We start from the raw sequence: 22589 nt of genomic DNA, 5'->3' as shown, positions 1-22589 counted from the left end.
ATCCAAGGACGCGGGTTCGATTCCCGGCCGCGACGGCAGCTAGGGAAAAGCAAAAACGCCCGTGTGTTCGAGATTTCGGCGCACGTTAAAGATCCCCAGGTGGTCAAAATTAATATGAAGCCCTCCACCACGGCGCGCCTCATCGCCTGTGTAGCGTCGGCATGTTAAACCCCACAATCAACCAATTATCGTTAAAGAGAAGTAATCAGGTGGTTGTAATTTATTATCTAACTCGACAAGTACTGTCCTAATTATTAGTGTCAATGAGGCACTTGTAGGTACCCACGAGAGGCATCTGACTGCGATATTTTTGGTGACGAACTAATTGCGTACTCATTTATTCTGACTGATAAAGAAACCCCGCGAAATATGAAAAATATCCCTTGACGCCGCTCCCGCCCACAACCCTAAACCAGCACCCTCAAATAAGCTGGCTGAAAGCAACTCCCCTGCCTGTCACACGCCCGAAGAGACAGCGCATATCCTTGATAATGGCACGCATGGAAGCGTGTGCAACCGCAAGTTTCGCGGGGCGCGGGTGGCAGATAAGGCACTAATTCGGTCGCGATTTCTTATTTCTTTTTTTTCTTTATTTCGTTCTAGGTAACCCAGAGAGAGAGAGAGAGAGAGAGAGAGAGAGAGAGAGAGAGAGAGAGAGAGAGAGAGAGAGAGAGAGAGAGAGAGAGAGAGAGAGAGAAATCTTTAATGAACACTGCAGAGGTTAGCCCCACAAATGGCGGGGCTTGCTACTTCAGATGGGGGTGAACCTATAGTGAGGCGAAAAAAGAAAAAAAAGGGATGTGGGGGTGGGGGAAGAAGTACACAGCAACAATGAATAATGGGGAGAAGAAAATAAGATCAGTTCGGAACGTAGAAAAATTTACAGCACTGGGAGAAAAAAATCTGAGGATCCCAAGGTGAAAGAACTTCGATTAATCCCGAGTCAAACAAGAAAGTTAACAGAGCCTTTGTCCCTCGCGCCGCGTCAGCGTGATTGTGCCACGGACCAAGAAAGTGATGCAGCTCTAAAGAGTTTGCGCGTAGCAGCCGCACAAGAGTTCTTTTCGCTGTTTCGCGATGAGTTGTATGCTGCGGGCAGTAACACAAGACGTGTCGTATGTCTTCCCTCACAGAGCACACAGAGCACAATGACGAGTCCGCCCAGCCTATTTTAAAATGAAAGTCACCAGTGAAGGCAGCATTCCGGCGTAGTCGGTGAAGAACACCCTCTGTTTGATTTTGTAGGCCTCGCGGAAACTGGAAATTGTACTGAGGGTCAATCGCGTGCAGAGGCAAGGGTCCCGCCAAGCTGGCAACTGCAGTTTCCGTCCCAGTGCGTTCTCAGAGGCAGCCTGTTCGAGGGCACTGCTTTATGACGAGGGCGGGAGCGGCGTCACCTGGTATTTTTCATATTTCGCGGGGTTTCTTTATCAGTCAGAATAAATGAGTACGCAATTAGTCCTTCGCTCAAAATACCGCAGTTGGATGCCTCTCGTGGGTACCTACAACTGCCTCATTGACACTTGAATGATTAGGACAGTACTCTTTGAGTGAGATAATTAATTACAATTACCTAATAAATCTAATTAAAGAAACAATTACTGGTCGCTATTCCACTGTACTGCAAACATTATGCGCTAGGTTTTCTTCAAGTGACGCCATTGCTATTTTTAAAATCTTGGTGCATGATAGCTGGGACACTCTGTATATCCCCTTTCACAATGTCAATGTGCGAAACAGGAAGAATTCCATGGAATTCTTTCTATTTGGCGCATATAAACAAAGTTTGAAGCATCCTAAAACCCTTCTTTTCATTTTACGAGGGTTGTATACGCCACAGTGTATCAAGGCAAAAAATTAGCAAGTATACCTTTTTAGGTATACTTTATATTTAGAAAAATATTGCTACTGCATGCCTCTTTAGCCTGTATGCATGCAGTCACTTGTGAGCTAGTAAATACTATCACTTGGACGTAGTGGGAGCAACTGCATGGTTAAGAAATTAACTGGGTGTAGGAAGTAATATACAATAGATTAAGGTCAGTCTTATGACTATGTTATGCATGTTCAGTTAGTAAATGCGCGTAGCTCAGGATGGTTTTATTGCTAGGACTTTACTAGTGCAGGTAGAGGAGCTAACTGCCTGCTTCAGTTAGTAACCCTTACTAGTACTAATTTTACTCCAGTTACTAAGTACCAAGTATATACTGGGACAAGTAACTTGTTAGTGCTCTGTTAGTGAATGCCCGACCTTTTTTTTTTTTTTTTTAAGATTGCATCTGGATTCTAAATGACGCCCGGGTGATGTACGGACACTCGGCAGACTGTGTGCACTAAGAGCAGTAAATGTGAGATTTGCGTAGCAAATTATGCGTCCTATTCGACGTATCGTAACGGGACCCCGGGGCGACGTCAACACAGCACGAGAAATAACAGCACGTGAAAAAACAGCACGTGAAAAAACAGCACGCGACAGAACAGCAATGGTAAAAGAGTGCGACGTCAGTTATTCTCTTTATTTGCAGTTACTGTTCAAGCGGTCTATTATAGTTCAGCGTTTCGTCGCTCCAGACAATGCGCTAGCACGGCTGATTCGATAGTTTGCACTAACACCACCCACGCGTTATTTCCCCGAAGCGGAAAACCAGCGAAGATACCGGAAACTTGTTTGTGCAGTTCCGACGATGCTTTTGCGGATGTTAAGGTGCCACCGCATATGCCGAATTTCCCTCAGTTATGGCTACGTTATAACAAGGGATTTAATGTATCTGTATATGCTCGCCCCCCCCCCCCCCCCCCCCCAAAAAAAAAAAAATCAGACTGGAGTGGCTGCACATTTACTTACACTTATACTGCACAAGAAGTACAAAACAAAATCGATCACCTATCTCCTTGCTTCGCTGCAAATATCGTCGAAAGAAGATAGTCTTCTCTCTTTTTCTCCCCCCCCCCCCACCACAACGTAACTGTCTCTCCCCTTTCCCCATCCTCATCTCACGCTCTCCCCCTCCCGTTATACTCCTGCCATGGTAAAGCAAATGGAGTTTTGATGAACTCCACACACGTGTTCGCACTTCTCAGGCGTTATCTGTTGAGACCTTTTGTTGCTGTCGGACTTGGGGTGCCGCCTCGAGCTCAGGACTCGAGCGCGAGGCCTTTTTTATTTTTTTTTATTTAAGGAGTACTGATACCAATTTTCGGCGTTAATATTATTGCACAGTTCGCTTCCTTTGCTCAACAGAATACCCGGCTGAAATATGAGCGGCCTGCGAGGCGAAGAACATACTTTATTTGTATCTCATTTATCGCGCCGACGGAACACCACGCAGAGCGGCACTCAGCAAATGGACATCAGCGTGACATCATCCCGTGATAGCCAAAACAAGTGACGCCGACACCGCTAGTGAAAAACTCGTGACCACTGCTCCGTGCTCGTGACGGCACTTCACACGCGCGGCCCCGCGAGCGGCCACTCGGCGCCGGCGCATTCACAAACGGGTGCACGTAGCCAGAGCTACAGGCATAACCGCTGCCCAGAAAGGCACTGTTGGCGAAAACAAAGTTACACACACGGGAAAGGAAGCGATAATGTAGACCGGAATCTCAATAGAAGTCGCCGTCGGGATTTTTATTGAAAGCGGTCATCGAATTTCCGCCGCAATGGTAGGCCTAGAACCTTCAGGCAGCATCAGCGAGGCTGCCCCAATTTTTTAGGGGCGAAGCTCCTAAAGCCATGGGTCTGTCCATCCCTTGTGTTTCGTGGTACGTGACCGCCGCATGCTTTCGGAGATGTCACAAAGTGGGCCGCGTTGCACGCACCAGAACCGGCTGCAACCGGCAGCGCAAACTCGGCACCGGGAGCGCGAGCTTGTCTGTGTTCGCCAACAGAGGCGCGAGCGCACGTGCACTGCGAGGGGGAGATCACGCAAGAGATCACGCCACGAACGCAGGCAGTCGTTCTCGGAGAGAGAGATAATTTTATTTTTTAACCAAAAGAGGGGAAATGTCTCTGTCGGAGAGCTTCATGGAGTCTGGGTGCCTCAGTCCAGGCTCCCACTGATGGCCTTCTCGATGAAGTCCACCAGGCCACGTTGCTCGTCCTTGGTCTTCTGGGTGGCCAGCCACTCTATAGTGTAGTGTCGTCTAATGTGTGCATAAATGGGGCACTCCCATAATATATGTTGTTGGTTGGCGATCACATTACAGGTGCGGCATAATGGGGGTGTATCTGTCTTTCTACTTTGCATGAGGTGTAGTCTAGCAGGTGTGTGTAGTGTACCGGCTTGTGCTTGTCTGAATGTAGTCTGCTGGTGTCTTTCTAGGTGTGGGTGCGGCTGCGGTAACTGCTGCCTGGCTCTCCTGTAGTCTTTCAGGTGAAGCTGTCGTGGGCTTGATTCGGTGATCGAACGAGACGCGAGGACCTTTGCTCGTTTCCTCTCGTCTTGTTCGGGCACAAGTTCGCCCTAAATAAAAGTTCTTTCTTTACCGTTGTGTCCCATCCTACGTGACAAATTGTGGTGGAGGTGCGGGGTAGTCCTCGATGGCGCGGGGTCTTTCACCAGGTCTGGGCCTGGGAGCATTGACTCCTGAAATAAAAGTTGATTTGTACAATGTACGCACACAGTCTTGCGTCTTTCTTAATGATATAATGGGCGAACTTTCACGGGAGAGTTACGGTTACCGATGATCTCCCCCTCTCGAGCTTCGCCCCACTTATCATCATTCATTCCGTGGATATGGCGTGATTTTTTTGTTTTGTGTGGTGAGTGGGTGGGTTGCGATATACTGGGAGAAATAATGAGGAAGGGAGATGTGGGAAGAAGTCTACTCACATGGAAAAAAAAAATCCTAACGCCCCTTTTTGGAAGAAAGATGTTGAATCGGGAAGCTTTCCCCGGTGTAAATGCAAAGTTCGCAATCCAGTCAGCCAAAGTCCAAATCTACGACAACGCACAGCTATGGCTCAGCTAACCGAATGTGATGTTATGATCTCGTATCTATTGGGTTGTGATTGAGTGATCTGAATGCGCTGATTCGCTTAGCTCAGCGCTGTCGTTGGTTTGGGCATCCCCATGGTTAAAGGAGGTAATTGGAGAATAATGGGAGAGGCCTTTGCCCTGCAGTGGGCGTAGATAGGCTGGTAATGATGATGATGATGATGGTTAAAGGAGTACTGACACGAAATTTTTGTGTAAAGTTTTTTTCGCTGTTATGCGCGCCTACCAGCCCACTTATGAAAGAATGACACATTAGACGGTCGATAGGAGCGTAAACAATTATTTACAGCCTCGTGTTTTGTGTCAGTTTCGGTTTCGATTAAACGAACACCGCGGCGGCCGCCATGACAGGAGGGCGCTCGTGACGTCACCGTTGACGCCACACCCCACTGTTTATGCCGTGTGGGATTGAGGTGCCCTTTGTGGGAACCCATCATTATTCGGCAAGGGAACTCTCCAAGGCGGGGTAAGTTTCTGCGAAAGAAAATTTGTCATGCATCTCAAATGTAATCGTACTGTTCCAAAGGTAAGCTGTACACCTTAGCAGTTAAAGAAAATTTCCTCCTGGTCTAAGATTCGAACCAGGAACCACCGCCTATGTATGGCAGGTGCCTTAGGCCAGCTTGCGCCATCTAGCGGTTTGCCGGCAAAGCAGCACGAAACCGCGTGCATGGCGCCATGTTTGCATACCGCAGAATAAAATCGGAGGCGCGCGCTTCTTTGGATTTTATGCCTCCTCTCAAAACCCTTTCGTCCAATTTTAATGTGCCTTGAAAGCCGTGGTCTGCGAAGCGTCTGTGTACAGCACAGGTTGTGTCACTTCCCTGTCGCTACGCTTTCCTGTGTTAAATAACCGCCCTGGAGGCGCTTTTCTTCAACAGCGGAGCGGTTTTTGCTGGCCGTAATGTGTGCGGCGTCACCAAAAAAATCTCGGGTCATAGTTACTCCAGCCGCTTACCGCGCACGTGAGCCCGTGTCACACGAGCAGCGCCCGGCGTCGTCCAGGCTTGCGCGTGGCACTCGCAAAAAATACAAAGCAAACAGTTCACGGGCGTCCGCACCTCTAAGGGGGAGCACAAGACAGTTCGCGCTACAGACGCCCAGTTCGCGAAGACGGTTGTCGCGGGTTCTAGCACGCGCTGACGATTTCCACTTTGGGAGAAATGTGAAAGCCTGCGGGCAAAACGATCCGGGCCCGCCAGTCATGCCCGAGGAAGACGACTAGGATATAGATGGATAATGATGATGATGATGATGATGATGATGATGATTTCTATTGGTTTCCCCTTTGTATCGGGGTGATGACATGTCATCTTACCAAAAAAGACTAATATACCTATGTTTTACACTTTTGGTTCAATACTAGCGCTGCTTAGGGCAGGCACAAAAAGCTTATTAGGCACAAAATACTTTTTTTTTTTCTGTTACAAGTGGTAACTGTCCTAGGCAATATTCCCCTCTCTGCTTTTCGTCCACCAGCATTCTAATCTTCTTTTCGTCCCCTCGACAGCCTTGAAGTTCACTTCCTCTGTGATACCTTTAAATCCTAGGGCTTCTGACAGCCCAATATTCCCTTCATGTAGATTTGGATGGATACCCTCACATTCTAGCACGATGTGCCGCATAGTTTCTGTTTCTTTTCCGCAGACCACGCATACCCCATCATTTTGTGAATACTTCCCCACAAAACTCTTAGTTCGCAGGCAACCTGCTCTAGCCTCAAAAAGCAAAGCACTGCCCTGGGAATTATCGTAGAAATTTTCCTTTCTGATGTTCATCTTCTCAGCCCTGTACATCTCTAACGACGTTTTGGCTTCCATTTTTTCCCTCCATTTATTCGTTTCAATCTGCCTTGCCTCTTTTTTGGTTACCTTGGCTGTTTTGGATTCCCCACTGTTCTTTCCGTATTTCATCGTTAGCCTTCTAGTCTTTCTTAACCACTGCGTGTCCACGCTTTTCAAGTATAGGTACCTAAAAACCTTAGCTGCCCACCTTCGTTGATCCATTGCCCTCAACCTCATCTCAAAGCATATTTTACTCTGAGCTTCTCTAACTTCAAACGACGCCCAGCCCATATCTCCCTGAACTGCTTCGTTAGTTGTTTTTCCATGCGCGCCTAAGGCCAGACGTCCTACCGTTCTCTGGTTTACTTCAAGGCGTGATAGAACGTCTGATTTTAAGCAGAGTACAGCATTCGCAAACGTGAGACCCGGAACCATTACTCCTTTCCACATTCCTCTTACTACTTCATATTTGTTATACCCCCACAGAGCTCTATGCTTCATTATAGCTGCGTTTCGCTTTCCCTTAACCTTAAGTTGCTCCTCGTGAGTTCTTAAGTAGCTATCCCCTTCGTTTATCCACACTCCCAAATATTTATATTCCTTGACTCTAGGTAATTCGCCTTGCTGGATAGACACTACGTCGGTGGTAGCGTCATTGAAAACCATTATTCCTGATTTTTCTGCACCGAAATTTAACCCGAGGTCAGTGGCTTCCTGGCCACAAATATTTATTAGCCGCTGCATATCGGTTTGGTTATCAGTTAAAAGAACAATGTCGTCTGCGTATAACATTCCCGGAATATGCTGTTGTACCACTTCGCCTTGCAGCATATGGGTTAGGCTAAACCCTACTTGACTTTCTTCCAGTTTCTTTTCTAACCCTGCCATGTAAAGCATGAACAGTATTGGGCTCAAAGGACATCCCTGTTTCAGTCCCCGATGGATGTTGACCTGCCGGGCGCATTTCTGTCCTTCCCAAGTAAGGTGCACTCTATTGTCTTTATAGATTGCTATAAGGAACTGTACTAACTCGTCATCTAATCCCTGGAGTTTCAACATTCTCCACAGCCGTTCTCTGTTTACGTTGTCATATGCCCCTTTAATGTCCAAGAACGTAATCCATAGTGGTCTATTCTGTGCTTTCGCAATTTCAATGCATTGCGTTATCACGAACAGATTGTCATCCAGTCGCCTGTCTTGTCTAAATCCATTCTGCAGTTCCCCAAGTATTTCATTTTCTTCCATCCATGCTTGAATTTCTGATTTTATCGCCTGCATTACGAATCTATACACCACTGACGTTACTGTGAGTGGTCTGTATGACTCAATACTGGCTTTGTCTCCTCTGCCTTTATATATTAAATTCATCCTACTTTCTAACCAGTCCTCTGGTACTTGTTTGGTTTCTATTACCTTATCTATTGCCCTCATTGGCGATGACTACTGCCTCATCACCGCAGCCGGATGTTACTCCGCACGGCGCAAGTAGTACGCTGCTGGGAATGTTTTGAACATGGGACGAGCCGTTTTAGGGATTTTTTTTGTACTTAATATTATTATAAACTACTGCAGCGACGAGAAACAAATTGCGTGAGAAAAGTCAGACAACATCACGCATTCATAGCAATCTCCTTTCAAAATGCGCGCGCCCGTTGACATCCGGGTCTGTCGCTTAGGCAGAGCGATACCGTACATGAGGTATTGTTGTCATTAACTTGTTCCCAAGTATACTAGCACAGGGAAAAACGATGACGGAACATGTAAATAAACAATTTCAAACCCAATGCAATCCGTGGTAGTGTGCCCTTCAGTGCTTAAACAGAAAGAAATCCTAAATCTCCGCTGTGGTTCAAGCCTTGGACGACTTAGTGCAAGCTTGAATTCGCCAATTTCTTAATTCGGTGACTGGTGTGCGGGCGTCACTCCCGGTACGGCTGGCGAACCCGGCTAGTGAGCGCACCGTAATCACGGAAATGGACCTATAGTTACACTTTCTTGTGAATAGAACCGTCACCCTGCCGTTCACTACGGGATAGAACAAATAAACGTGGTAGCGGAGCATGCCCTCCTGCACCCGCGTATCTGCTTGCTTCGTCTAAAAACGATAGTCTTCGGCCACCCGCGCCACGTAACACCCCCGCCTTTCTCCCTCCCCCCCATGATGCTAATTTTCTCCCCCTCTCACTCCATCTATGATGAATGCAATCTGTCAATTCAATTTTTTCCAGCGGAGTCTTGTACTAGAGGCACTGACCACAATTTTGCTTGCTTCAACTCTTATTAAAATCTCTCTCTCTCTCTCTCTCTCTCTCTCTCTCTCTCTCTATCTATCTATCTATCTATCTATCTATCTATCTATCTATCTATCTATCTATCTATCTATCTATCTATCTATCTATCCGTCCGTCCGTCCGTCCGTCCGTCCATCCGTCCGTCCGTCCGTCCATCTCTCTCTCTTTCTCTATCTCTATATCAGTTCGCACTGCTCGCACGCCAGCTGTTGGGCGTATTTTCTAGTTATCTCAACTTTCTTTTATGCCCTTTGTTTAAAGCGCAGTAGTATTTTTTTCGCGTTGGCTACTATAAAACCAATTCAATATATAGTAATTAATTAATAGAACACTGGTATTTTCTCTTATGGGCTTACATTGTGGCTCAAATACGTACGAGGTTTCCTTTTCGCTGAGTCATGGGGACATGTATGAGCCGTGACAGCAGCTTTAGCGGCTTGGAACTCTCCTGCCTATATAAACTTTGTGTTCAAGCATTCCTTCACCTCTGTTTTTCCAGGTGATAGGCACAGAGAAACAGACCAAATTTTCACGTTTAGGTAGCCCATGAAAGACTGCCATTTTAAAAATTGAAAATGAAAGAGAGAGGGCGTAGGTGGTTGCCTTGTGGACCCCCTCCCCCCTTCCCCTGTCGCGCGCGTCACACGCTGCCTACTTTACTTTTTACGTCAGTGACGGCGTGGCGAAAATTTGGTTCCCATATCGCAACGACCACAGTGTAGTGTGAGTTCGAATACCCGCATTGACGTACGTTTCTTTCTTAAAGCCGCTAGCGATGTGCAGGGGCAAAATTTCAAGGATGAGCTGGGGTGAAGGCATTCCTAGATTAAAACGGGTAGCTTTCACGGGCGCGCGAGCGACCTTTCGAAGCGTGGGCGGGAGTCATATGCGTGAACACGCGCGCCTTGACATTTAAACTTTGAAGCGACGTTCGCCGAACTCCGGTCATTTTTAAGGCTCCCTCATCCAATATTCGTAAGGCGTTTTGTGTGATCCGACGTCACCATGGGGCGAATATCTGCCCACCCGCAAAGCGAATAGGGAAGCGCCTTTGAATTCTTTTCGTTTATTTAGAATCACACACCGAAATGAGAGCAGCTGAAGCGATGCGCAGCCTGAAGTTGTACATTGCAATAGTTGTCAAGAACCCTCGATGTAGAAGTTGTACAAACGGAAACAGAAGTACAGTCGAACCTCGTTATAGCGAACACTGACGTAGCGAACTATCGGATATAGCGAACTAAATACGAATTTTGTTTGGTTACGGTTAATTTCAATGACACCTATTCTTTTTATAACGAAACCCAAACCTCGAGAGCCGCACGATATATCGGCTATAGCGAAGAAATAATTGGTTCCCGCGAGGCTCAAAACTCGACAGCTGGCATAATAAAATGCAAAAAAAAAAAAAGGTGAGGCAAAACATTCGTTTTTTAGTAACTTAAGGCCCTTTATGGACACTGTGAAGAACTTCATTCCGTTTAGTCTGTGAAAAGCCACCAGGCGAAGGCCAAATCCTCCAAATAAATATGAAGTCCGGCCTGTTTTGCCGAACAAACTTTGTTCCGTTGTAATTTCACGCTCTCACATTCCGGTCTGTTACTTTGAAATGCCACAAGGAGACAGACAAGGGCTACCTCGTTTATAGTGGGTTCGAAGACTACAACAGTGCGTTTTTTATCTAGGATTGTTGCTCGAGCCAGGTTGCTGATTTTTTAGAGCGGATTTTTATCTCCACCGCTATAACGAATATTGGATATAACGAACTAATTTACTGCCCCGGTACTACTTTGTAAAAAAACGAGGTTCGTCTGTAATATACATGGCGTGAACGGTACAGAAAAAAAAATCCGCAGAAATGCGAAAAAAAAAGTCTTGCTTACACTTGTTACTGTGAAGCAGAGAACCAAACTACGGGGTTGAACGCTCCGAATCTACGCCTGGTCTATGAAGCTCGCCGCAGTGGAGGGCTCCGGATTAACTTCAACCACCTGAGGATATTTAATGGGCGCCGAAACGTCGGCACACTTTCGTTTCCGCCTCCATCTGCAGCGGCATACAACCCGCTTCCTTGGGGTCAGAAGCACAACGGCTTAGCCAGTAAGTCCCCTCGGCCGATATAGTTATACTCGGTTACAACACAAGAACGGCACCACCTCATGTAGTGTATCACTCCGCCAAAGCGTCGGACCCGTGACGTCAGTGCGCGCGCGTTTTGAAAGGGGTTTGCTATGAATACGTGATATCGTCTGCCTTGTCTTACGCAGTTTGTTTGTCGTCACTGGAGTCGTTTATAAGCATATTGAGTCCAAAAAATCACGGGAACGGCTCACGCCATGTTCAAATTATTCCCAGTAACGCCCTACTTGCGCCGCGCGGAGAAACATCCGGCTACGGTGATAAGGCACAGCGGCAACTTCCGGTGCCGTTCTTAAGTTGTCACCGTGTATAGCTAAACCATGCATTTGAAGCACTCTACGCAGTGTCACCCTTATCGCCAGACTGCGGTATGTCCGCAACATCGCGCGCATTTTCCTTCAAATGTATTTGAAACTGTGATAATACGCGAGCATCCGCGTGTGTAAATCCCCACAGGGGATTCGAGGATCAAAGCAATCCGCTGGTGCCGCCCTAGGTACTTCCTTTTTCCGGCTTCGTCGGGTCTTTCACGTGCTTGACCCCGCGCGCAAATGAGATCATGAGGTGCCGGGACAGGGCACACGCGAAAAACGGCGCGGAAAAAAAAAATGATAAGAAAAGCCACAAACGAGCCGAAACATTCGTGATCGAATTGGGGCGACGCGGACTCAATAAAAAGACCAGTAATTCGCATACTGCGTTTTTATTTCGGCGAAGCCACTGGCGACTTGCGGCCTGCCTTAGGGCTTGCCACATTTTGCAGCGGACAGCTGTAGTTTGTAGTGAGAGACCTGCAACAATAGACCTTTTGTTTAGTAGCGCTCTGCGCATGCGCTACTCTCGCTCCCAGCGACTGATCCGCCATTATTTGGGGGCAAAATGTAAACAAAACGACGCCATATTGGATTAGTCAGTTGCGAACGCCGAGCCAGCTAAGTGCGGCTCCGTTTTCTGATTCTGAGCCCTGAAAGCGGCCGACAGGTAGGCGCTACGGCTACCGTCGAAACATTTCTCTGCCTCAAAAATTATGCGTGGCGCCTGGGACGGATTCCTCAATTGCGCAGGGCAGGCGGAAAAAAAGGGGGCGTGTTCTTCTATATTCCCCCAAGTGTGGTTCGGGCAGCCGCCGCAAGGGGGCTACGCTACTAAAAAAAGGCCGCGTATCTGCTCCTTTCGTTGCAAGTGTCGCCGAAAGACGATAGTCGACTGGCGCCCCTGCCAAGGAAAGGCCTCCTTTCTCTTTCCCGCTCACCTCTCACGTTGTTCCTCTCCCGTCTCGTTCCTCCCTAGATAACACGCTAAAGGTTTGCTCAAGTTAATTTAAATTTACCGCGTTCTACTGCTCCAAGTCCGGTGTCTCGATGTCTGCGCAGCCGTACGGCGGAGACGCGCGGGAATTGAGGCACCCTACTGGAACGTTTATAGAACCATGTTGCCCTTAGAGTTCCTCTATATAGCTCCCGCAGGGAGCTCCCTGCGGGAGCTATATACAGGAACTCTAGTTGCCCTACTCCACGAGCGCTCCAAGCGGAACGTGGATCCCATCTAGTGGAACCTTTCGTTGCTATTGCGGTTGATTTCTTAAATGCCGCCAGGAGGTATACCCCTAGCAACAGCAGGCGACGGTTTCCGGCCGTTGATGGAGTATTTCATTTGTCGCAAAAACCAAGCATCCGTGATTTTTTAAATAAAGGAACACAGCAAATATCACTTATGTATTGATTTGCTGCCTTATATTTCCGTAATGTCTTGTTCATGTTGAACAGTATTGACGAGCATGAACGCTGACACCGGAATTAGACGTTTAGATTTGGCTGTGAGTATATAAGACTATTGCGCAGCTTTCGTTTCACTATGGCCGGGTGGCTGAACCGAGTTTAATTTAACTTTCTGCGTTTAAGTAGCCCAAGAAAGACTATCGTCTTTAAAAAAAGGTCGAATCCCTTCGACTCTGTGAAGAAGGGTGACAGCGAAGGTGGGCGCAGTCCAAGTAGTGCCCGAAACAAAACAGGTTTGTTTGTAATTTGCAGTCGAACTATAATTTAGCTAATAGATGAATGCAACTTACAGCGACTACAGTTTTACTCTAGGGAGCATACACGGGGCTGCCGGCCGTTTCCTTCCCGCGTAGTGGTAATCTTACTGTTGGTCTAAAATGCCAACCAATACCGCACGACAACAGAGGACTGCAGTCAGGTAGCATCGGGCAATAAGACAACCACTTTGAAATCACCACGGCGTCCCTGAGCCAGCCCGATCAGCCCTGCTTATTGTCGGGACATTGCACAGCACTACCGCCTCGTAGCGGAATCCTACCGCCTCCTCATCCATTACTGACACCGCAGGCCGCGCACATATGGCGCCTGTCGCAGGCCACACACTTTCCCTTATAGACAACCACTCGCACATTCGCACCCACATCAGTTTTCCTCCTCCTACTGCACCTCATGCGGCGCACTGGACACTCACTGCCACTCCCTATGTGAATGTCCAAATGCCCCCTTTCTCTTCTCCCTACCCTTTTTTTTTTCATGGAGGCATTTTATGGAATCATGAAATGGAGATCATGTAAACCATGGAGGCATTTCACATTGCAGAACGAAGTGATCAGTGTGTAAGCCAAACAAGCGTGTGTCTCCATCCTAAAGAGATTGCATATCTGCGTGTGCCTTGACTCTAGCAGGTGTATATCTAGTGGCGGTATCACTGTGACTTTTGTAAACTTGTTTCGACAATGCGCACTGTGTTTTCATTACTTTATTGTTTGTGTTGAGCCTTTATATTCACCCTTCCTGATATTAAAATTATGTTCTTAGACCAGCGGCTGTCCTTGTGTCGCACTTCCTTCGTCTTTGAGTTCGCGTTGGTTTTATCCAAGAATGTCTTTCCAACTAGCCAATCTTGGAATCCTCCTCCCTACCCCTTTCCACTTGGAGAAGGCCCTGGGGGGCTCGGATCTAGCCGCCCAGAAGGTGGCGACCACCCTGGAAGTCACGGAGGCCCTGCAAACTTCCGCTCCTGCCACGCCCCTTTCCCCGAGTCCTTTGGTTTAAAAAAAATTCCCGGGCCATCTCCACTAATGTGAAACCTGTGGAGCGGCGAAGCATGCAGTGTGTAAGTGTATTTTTGAAGCCTTGGCGTTTTCGCCAACGGAGATGAAACCGTTGTGGGGTACCGGCATACAGCTTTGCTGTAAAGGTGTCGTCTCTTTGAAGCCCAAAGCGTTCCAGCGCGAGGCGTAAACGAAAGTACCTGTGTTTTTTAGTACGCGCTACGTTCTCGCGCAAGGCGTAAACGAGTGTCCCGGTGATTTAGTGCCGTGACTACCTGAGATGACGGTTACGACGATGACATGAGACGCCGAGAGCCCTAGCCCCCAAAGGCAATCGCCTCTAAAAGGCAGCTTGAATGTGTTTGGGGGCTATTAGCTGGAAGTGCGAATTCTTGAAAATTATGACACGGATCAACATTGTCCATGGTGGGGTCCTTTATCATTTTTGCAAGCCCGGAAGGGGTCCCCCACACACTCACGGTTGAGAACCGCTGCTCTAAAAGGTGTTTTACAGTTTCCCCTAAACCGATCCCTAATGAAGGAAATCGGTACTTGGGGTAAATTGCGTGCTATTAATAAGCCCACGATACATAACCAGTCCTCAGATGTACCGAATTGCTTTTCGCTTACAAAAGTTGCCCATGGAAATTCCCGAAAAATCTAACGCCCCTTTCTGGAAGAAAGATCGTTGGAACACGAAGCTTTCTCCAATACAAATGCAAAGTCCGCGATCCAATGAACCAAAGTCCAAACCTACACCAACGCTAAGCTAACCGAATGTGATGTTCTGCTTTTTTATGTATTAGTTTGTGATTAGGTCATATGAATGTGCTGATTTGGTTAGCTCAGCGTTGTCGCTGATTTAGGACTTTGGCTGATTGGATTGTAGACTTTGCATTTGTATCGGAGACCGCTTTCCGTTTCCTCATCATCATGATCAGGTACCGTTTGTGGAAGCCTATTGTGTAAAACATGGACAAAACCATCAACAAGGAAAGGAGAATAGCAAGAACGAATTTTCTAAGGAGACAGTTCGGAAATCATGTAAACACTTCTACACTGACGCAAGTAAAGGGCCCCACGGCTCTTATTTTGCAGCAGTTGTCGACCTAAGAGGCTCCCCTATAGAATACGCCATGCTTAGAAGAGAGGACACTGATGAAGCCGAAACCAGTGCTGTTTTGATGGCTATCAGATTGGGAGAAGCAAATAACAGGAGCTTACACATCATCACGTACTCGACAAGAGCCATCAAAAACATCACTGCCGGAGTAATACCCATTGGCTCCAAACACATAATCGCAAGAGAGCTGAACCGCGTACACAACATTACATGGGGCCCTGCGCACGAAGGCTTGGAAGGAAACGAGAGCGCTGACTCGCTTGCGAGAAGTCTTACCAACCGTAGCGACGCGGACCACTCCTACGCCCTTCCACCATAGGAATCCTAAGGAGAACGTCTTAAAAGAAAAATGACTTGAATGGAGAACGCTACCCGCTCCTCACATGGCACTAAACGCCCACGATGCACAAACACTGAGAAGAATACAAACAAATTCCCACACAAATCAAGGCTGTCGTTCATGTTCCAAGACAGATTTAGTGAGGACTGCTTTCAATGTAACGAAAAAGCCACCCTTTTTCACACCGTATATGGAACTGCCCAGTTATACGGCAAACCGAGAACAACACACCTCATTCACTAGAAACGTGGGAGGCGACTCTGGCCAGTGAGGCCTTGGAAGACCAGCGCCAGCTGATCGACAGGGCTTGGGCCGGGGCACAAGCGTCTGGGGCTCTGGAAAGAGGACTCCACCCAAGTTTCGCCCTTTAATCCCTTCCCCAACCTCAATAAAGGTTTACTGAACTTAACTGTGTAAAAGTGGCTTTCCTGCAGTGCATCTGTATCAGAGAAAGCTTAGCGTTTCATCACCATCATAGTCATGTTCTATTTCGTGGAAAAATTGCGTACAGTTGGTTTTCCTGCAGTGCGTTTTGGCGTAACCACATCGGCATGAGGGATGTATAGAGGACGCGGGTTCGATTCCCGGCCGCGGCGGCCGCTTTTCTGATGGAGGCGAAATACAGAAACGCCCGTGTGTACGAGATTTCGGCGCACGTGAAGATCCCCGCGATGTCGAAATTAATCCGGAGCCCTCTACTACGGCGCGCCTTATCGCCTGCCGTTGCGTCGGTGCGTTAAATACCCACAATCAATCAATCAATCAATCAATCAATCAATCAATCAATCAATCAATCAATCAATCAATCAATCAATCAATCAATCAATCAATCAATCAATCAATCAATCAATCAATCAATCAATCAATCAATCGTCAGCGAGGTATAGAACGCTTTGCTTTAAAGATGCATCTCGTGATTTTGTCGTAATAAACCCGCGAATGCATCCCTTAGGAAGTGGTACAAGTAAAATTCGGTGCACGCTTAGCCCAAAGTACTTGACACAGAGTTTTCCAACTCAGGTAGTACTTTACAATTAGGACGTAACAGCCAAAAAAAGTTCATATTTAGTTATGCTCTTAAAAAGGGAAAATATTTTAGATTAACACCTACAGAGCAGTCGCGTGATCGTTAGCTTTGCTGCAAAGCGTATTCTGTCGACTTGTCTACGGACGCCGTAGACGATGTAACCTTTGTTGGTTGGGAGAGGAGGGGAAGGGTTGTTGGTATACAGTCTCGCTGTAAATGGCTAAAGGTGTCTTTCAGAAGTTCTTGAGTATGTCGCAAGTCCCTTCGTAAATCAACTGATCTTGGCTGATGTACAGCGCTTACGAATGTCTAATTTTAGGGTTTGTCCTGAACTGTACCTAATCCTGAGAATACGGATTTGGAGAAATTAGAAGCTTTACGGTTTACTCAATATGGGTTCTACCAGTTTTTATACTGACAACTTAAGACAAAATGCAAAGAACAAAAAGCGAAATAGCAATAACGCTATTTTCATTCGTCTTAGCTTGTTGAATTTAGCGCCAGAGCCAAACGAAGCCGACGAGAGCCGCTAGGAAAGATAATTTACAAGATATGGAACTCGAACGCATCCCCATCGCCGCAACATAAGTCTATAAAACAAAACAGGTCAGAAAATTCAAGGGACCGAAAGAGTCAAAGTTCCACGGCGCTTTCAACACTGCACGTCTGTGATCTTATCAAAATTTTTGTTCCTTCTTTGGCTACATCGTCCACAACACATCTGCGTCTGTAGAGGGAAATTGTTGTTGACCTCAGTGAAATTGCTTGCTTTCTTGTGTCTTTCCAAGTAAGCGTAGCACTATAGACCGCCTGCTTTCAGTTTCGGTATAGGGACAAAAAGTCCATAAAGTATGCGTCATGGTTAGTCGCAGTCAACGCGCTTGCCCACGAAGAATCATCGCCGTCTGCTACGCGCGACACCGCTCAAATCCTCACGGTGTTTTCGTTCCCTTCTTCCAGCCTCGGTAGTGACCTGACGGTAAACAACAACGTCATAATCCTTCCGGGTATCGTTGATCCAAACGCTGTCGGGTTTGAAGCCAGAATATTTTTTTTAACGACGAGAATTCACAAAGACGCAGTACGACCTTTTTTTTTTATTTCGTGATGACGTGCTACGTCATTCTCTCCGTAGTGGCCGCTCCGAGTGGGAGAGAAGCGCCTCTCGGCTCCTCCGTCTGGCTAAAAATAGGAATGCACGCGCACTTTCCCCGTCTTCTACACATCCCTCTCTCCGCCGACAAGCTTCCGAACTTCGGGGAATGGCCGCGACGCGGCGCGCCGATCAGTGTCGTGACGTCGGGGATACGGCGCCGCCGCTCGCGCTTCCGAATGACGTCCCCGATGACGTCACGCCGTTTTCCGGCTTGTCGCCTTGGCAACGGGCCCTGGTCTCCAGGGGGGGGAGGCAGCCCGCCGTCGCGGGCCCGCAAGAGCGCCGGTCTGTGTGCGTCCGTGACGGCGGCCACGAACCGCCCATACGAGCTTAGTTCCAACGCCTGCTCCAGCGCTGCCCATGCAGGTGAGCTTCTCCGCACGGCATGCTCTTCCCGGATCCCTCATGCGGCTGTGTACCTGGACCCACCTGGCTATCGTTCTGCTCCGGCATGCGTGCCTGATAGTTGGCCTTCCCCGCACGCTGCTGTGTTCGCTGGTGTAGCCAATCCTTTCCCCCCGCTTTCCACGCTCTGCCGTTCTTTTCGCTGGCTGCGACACTATCGCGAGAGGCGGAACACGCCCCGTAGGAGCCGCAGGATCTTTCAGACCGTTTGTACTCAATCTGGGCGAGCTGCTGGTGCCGTTCAGAGTGTTCTAATAAGCGAAAACTGTGTATACGCGCGCGTTCGTGTGAGAAATGTCTGAGGGAAAGAACGTTCACAACATTCGGGTCAGAGACTCCTCCTGGCGATTGTGCTGCTCTCAATTTTAGCTGCGCGCTGAGAGCTTCGTGTGGCGCCGGTACTGGGAAGAAACATTGAAATTGTTATTTATCTTTCGAAAGTAAGCTTCTTGTGCTTACACAAGTGTGCTCGGGAGAAACACGCCAGCTTGAAAACAATCGGCGCGTGTGAATAACCGGCTTTACACAAAGCGGGTGACGTCGGTAGTATTTTCGACGCTTGTCCGCTACTTAAATTGTGACCTCTCGCTTCTGGTGCTTCGGGTGAGGGTGATTTTTGTAGCGAAATGGATGGTATTCAGTATTTAAGAGCTCGTTTCACTGGTGGGCTCTTGTGACTAGCAGCGAAGCACCTAACACTGCTCCAATTGTTTTGTTTTGATCAGTACAGTCATATAGGAGTTATTGGAAAGCGGTATCGTATGAAAGTCATGTAATACGAAATATTGACGGGATTAAAGGTAGAGATCTGTCCGCCCATAGACTATAAACTACCAGGCTTTCTGTTGGTCTCGCATCTTTATTGTCCTGTCTTGCGGGGATGTTCTTCGATTCGGATGAAAATTTTTCCAGTTGGAATGGAATTTGAAACGTAATATAGAGCTCGCGGCTTTTGAGAGGCTTGTATTTTCTTCTCCAGCTATGTGCGCTTAAGATGTGAGCAAAAAACAAACCCGAAACTTTTCTTTACGCTTTATATTCTGCGTAGTAGACAAGTAGATTTTTTGTCGGATACATTGAAACACTTGTTTTACTTCCGGTTTTTCATAATATCACGCTGATGCCTCAGTCCAGTTTTAATCGCAAACAACGCAGATGACGTTTTCTAATAACTAAACCCTCCTTTAACTGAAAAACCCGCTCGAATTTGTTCACTGGTTTTGTGCCTCACTGTTCAGTTTATTTTCCTTAATTCGATACATGTGTAGCGACTAAAAAACTAGCTTGATATATCTGAACTAAGCCAATAGAAGTCAATTTACCAGCTGAATATCTTTCAGCTGACGCAGCAATTTGTTGTGAAACAGCCAGCAAACATTATTTTTTATATAAAAAGATAACTATTTGGTGAACGATGCCGCCACATGTTTTGCGTTGACTGCTAAGCACAGTTGACCAAAACATCGATTAACGTTCATTTTTCTGTGTTTTACCTCGAAACGGAAAGCGTAACAGAACGTTTGAGTCTGAAGTGGCAAACGATTGTAAGTTGTACGGGGTAACTGCCAGTTCTTACGCAAGTTGAACGTGATATTCAGTACACTGGAAACTAAACGGAGGTGGGGACCAGCCCGGCAACGACGGCTTCTAGTTGAGCAGCTCTACTATTTCAGTTATTTTTTCGGTGAATTTTCAAGAAAGGACGTTCTATACTGACTATATCTAAACTGACACATATCTTGAATGCCCAAGATAAATAATAGAGGGCCTGAATTTTCGAAAAACGTTTTTTTTTTGTTTTCTGCCATGTTTGAACATAATGTCGCTCCTTCGAAAAACATTTCGGCATTTCTACCACCTGGAACTTCCGACCAAGATTCCTCGTAACCAACATACATTAGTATATAAAACAATTGGTTACTTTCTCATTATTGTCGTAACAAACAAACAAATGAACAAACAAAGGAACAAACAAACAAACGAACAAAGGAAGGAACGAACAAACAAGCAAACAAACAAACGGATGAACGAACAAACAAACAAAAAAAAACGAACAAACAAATGAACAAACAAACAAACGAACAAAGGAAGGAACGAACAAACAAGCAAACAAACAAACGGATGAACGAACAAACAAACAAACAAAAACGAACGAACAAATGAACAAACAAACAAAAACAAACAAACAGACAAACAAACATCGGTTTCAAGCAACCTTCCAGCAATCCTGGCAGGCTTCTAAAATCCCCTTGAGCTTCTCTTACTATTCCGACGCAGGTGTTTCTTACTCTCTCGCTCTGTGTATAGAAGCAACCACAGGAACGAGAACGTGAGAATCAACAAGCCTTTTTTTTTTTTTTTTTCATTCCGTACGGATTATCACCGATTCCTCTTTCGCGGGGACCCAAACGGTATATCTGAGCCGAACTAACAGCTCACACTAAATACTCAAAAACAACAACAATAACAACAACAAAAAAAAAACATTGTAATCTCTCCGGGGGACCAGTTACGAAACGGCATTCCTCAATTACTCCCCGCGACTACGCTACGTCTCTCCCACCTCATCGCACCCTCTGCGCCTCTGACGAAACTCGATCGCGATCGTGAGCACGGTATGACGTACAGACAGAGCGCAACAGGTTTTCGCCCCCGGGACGGTGAACGGCCCGCAGCCTTCACTCGGTGTTCAGGCGCTGATGCTGGTAGCTTTCTTCTTATCACGTAGTTTTATCAATGCCGCTGGTACGTTAAAAGGTTACATGAGATGTCCATGGCGGCTGATGGGAGCTGACATTTTTGCGAAGCTAATTATGCCAAGAAGGGTGCATTGGAAGGGTAGCGTAACTGGGTTTTTTTCGTAAGAGGATGGAAGAAAAAATCCTGGGCCATCTCTCCTAACGTGAAACCTGGGGAGGAGCGAAGCATGCAAGGTATAAGTTTTTTGGCGCCTTGGCGTTTTTGCCAACGGAGACGAAACCGTTGGGGGGTACAGGTATAGAGCTTCGCTGTAAAAGTCTCCTTCTTGTCTTTGAAGAACAAAACGTTCTAGCGCGAGGCGTAAACGAGTGTCCCGGTGTTTTTTTAGTACGCGTTACGAAGCGTTCTAGCGCGAGGCGTAAACGAGTGTCCCGGTGTTTTTTAAAGTTCGCGTAGTGAAGTGCTCAGGCGCGAGGGGTAAATGAGTGTCCCTGTGTTTTAGTACCATTACTACATGAGACGACGATTACAACGACGACAGGAGACGCCAACAGCCCCATCCTCTAAGAGAAGAGACTTCGCCCCTAAAAGTGAACAAATATCTCTTCTTGCAAAGTTTTTGCCTCCAGTCAGTTCAGTCAGAAAATTGGGCTGGTTCAAACAGTGAGATTAATTTGTAGACCGTGACAACCTTGTAGAAGATAAAAGACGTTACTAGAAGGAGGGACAAATACAAGTGTCTTTGTTTACTGATCTCTTTAAACCATTTTTGGTTCTATTTTTGGTTTCTTTGTAACGTCATGGAAATTTATTTATTACTTCGCCAGCATTGGGCGGGAAATTTAATTGTCCACCGAATTACGCAACAATCACACGTGAAAAGGTCAGAGAGTTCGCAGTGAGAATTTCTCGTCAGGCTTATTGGATTGGCATAAGGAGCAGGCGAAGTTGTAAGGGGGCTATTTAAAAAAAAATGTTGTATGTATTGAGAACCTAAGGAATTTCAACGAAGAAGATAATTGAAGCAGGTACTAGCGAAGTACTGCTGAAAAAGGATCTGCGTACAAAATTATCCTACAGTTTGGTTTGTGTTGTATAAATAAAGTGCTATTTAACTTGTCTAAACTCAAAGCGAGCACTTTTAAACGTAGCGATGTGTAGCGTAATTGTTTGTTCCTTTTAGGTGATTTTACAATTCATCCGTTTGTGGTCACGCTTATAAACGTGACGTAATACATTTTGCCTCATCCCCGTCACTTTTGCAAGCGAGAAATAGGCGGGCACAAATAAAAATGCCTAACAGGTGAACCCTTCCAATTTGAATCCTGAGCCGAGCAACTTGTGCCGTTCTCGTTGTTGCACTGCCTATACACGTAGTATATAGAGACACGCACACGTTGTCGGCATGACCTCGTTGTCCCTGGTACTTGGTCCATATAGCATCTCGCAACACGCTCGCTGTTCGCGACCGCTGTTTTCTGGCAATGGTCATCTCTGAAAATTGTTTTTGGAGCCATGCAAAAAAACTTCGGTTAGGGTGGGCCTGCAAATTGCGAATACAAGGCGCAAATTGTA

At 46.8% G+C, this 22589-nt stretch overlaps 1 protein-coding gene across 1 annotated transcript in view; it reads left to right on the top strand.

Annotated features, from left to right (window-relative positions):
- The first annotated feature begins 18067 nt into the window (after positions 1-18067).
- Positions 18068-22589, top strand: part of LOC144162827 (uncharacterized) — a 125879-nt gene continuing 121357 nt past the window's right edge. Inside the window, exon 1 of the mRNA XM_077693494.1 lies at positions 18068-18275. The gene's annotated coding sequence lies outside the window, so the exon portion shown is untranslated. The remainder of the gene's footprint in view (positions 18276-22589) is intronic.

The sequence above is a fragment of the Haemaphysalis longicornis genome, unplaced genomic scaffold (assembly GCF_048455015.1).
Source record: "Haemaphysalis longicornis isolate Haplotype H1 unplaced genomic scaffold, Haemaphysalis longicornis Haplotype H1 scaffold_12, whole genome shotgun sequence".
NCBI classification, from domain to species: domain Eukaryota; kingdom Metazoa; phylum Arthropoda; class Arachnida; order Ixodida; family Ixodidae; genus Haemaphysalis; species Haemaphysalis longicornis.
This window is presented reverse-complemented; position numbering and strand designations above follow the sequence as displayed.